Source organism: Octopus bimaculoides, chromosome 11, assembly GCF_001194135.2.
Source record: "Octopus bimaculoides isolate UCB-OBI-ISO-001 chromosome 11, ASM119413v2, whole genome shotgun sequence".
NCBI classification, from domain to species: domain Eukaryota; kingdom Metazoa; phylum Mollusca; class Cephalopoda; order Octopoda; family Octopodidae; genus Octopus; species Octopus bimaculoides.
In genome coordinates, this window is record NC_068991.1 from 10,724,033 (window position 1) to 10,725,632 (window position 1,600).

The window sequence follows — 1,600 nt, forward strand, 5'->3', positions numbered from 1 at the left end:
GTGTGTGTGTGTGTGTGTGTGTGTGTGTGTGTGTGTGTGTGAGCGTGTGTGAGAGCTAGAGAGTAACTTTAATTACTTTACATCACAACCCCCGTTCCGACGAGCTGTATGACTGATTAGTGCGTCGAACAAAATGCTTAGAGGCATCTTTTCTAATTAATAATGTTCTGAGTTCAAATTCTGCCGAGGTCAACATTACCATTCATCCATTCGAGGTCGATAAAATAATGAACAGCAGTTGAGCGCTGGGGGTTCGATATAATTGACTTATTCATCTCCGCTAAAATTGCTGGCTTCGTCCCAAATTATAGAACAATTATTTCAAAATAGAGCAGGTTGTGATTTTGTGGTGGAAGGGAGGGAGATTTGACTGCTATGTCTAGCGGTTCGAGAGACCACGTGTCTTCTGAAATCATATTTGATACAGTATGAAGTGTTCTTCTCAACACAATAGCCTTGGTTCTGGTTTCAAATCACACAAGTTCTATTATTAAGTCAACCAGCAAAGCAAACAATATAATGAATTTAAAGTAATTTAGGCGTGGCTGGCTGTAGTAAGAAGCTTCCTTGCAAACAACAACATGGTTCCGGGAACAGTCGCACTGCGTAACACCTTGGACAAGTGTCTTCTACTATAGCCTCGGGCTGACCAAAGCATTGTGAGCGGATTTGGTAGACGGAAACTGAAAGAAGCCTGTCGTACATGTGTGTGCGTGTGTATAACTCTTTGAAACGCCAGTGTTGAATGGCGGCAGCTGATGAAGGAAATGTTCTCTATGTGGCCTGTGTGTTTTCTGTACTTGTTTATCATTTTGTCTACGTTTTGCTTGCAATGTCTTGTACCCAGATATGCATCTATATATACAGTTAGATGTAAGTATGTACATACATGTACGTATATATGCATATACTCATTTATTATTTGTATTATATATATAGTGAGTTCAAACAAGAAAAACGACAAAAAAAACAACAAAAAACAACAACACGAGGATGTGATACAGATATTGTGTTACTGGACACTCGAAGACACGAGTAGATATATTTCTGGAAAAGAAAGTCAAGGTAGTAAATGCTAAAATACTTTTTTCATAAGAAACATTTCAGTACCGGTTTCGATCCTTGAGATCTTTTCAGCTGTAAATATGGATAACAAATTTTGGAAAAATTAAGTTTTGGCAAATTTAAATGAAAAATCTTTTTAACTCTTGTGGGTTCGAGGTCAAATTTGAATACTATGCAAATAAGTTTTTAAAAAGACTTTTCATTTAAATTTGCCAAAATTTAACTTTCAACTATATATATATATATATATATATATGTCTACGAAATTCACTTCGAATTCATTGGTCGCCTTAGAGCTATGAACGAAGGATATTTGTCCAAATTGCCATGCAGTGGATTGAACTCGAAATCACGTGGTTGCAAAGGAGGCCTCGCAACCGTACAGTCATATCTGAAATATTCTTTTCTACTCAAGGCACAACGCCCGGAATTTTTGGCGAGCAGGGCCAGGCGATTAGATATCGACTCCGGTACGTAACTGGTACTTAATTTCTCGACCTCGAAAAGATGAAAGGAAAAGTCGACTTCGGCGGAG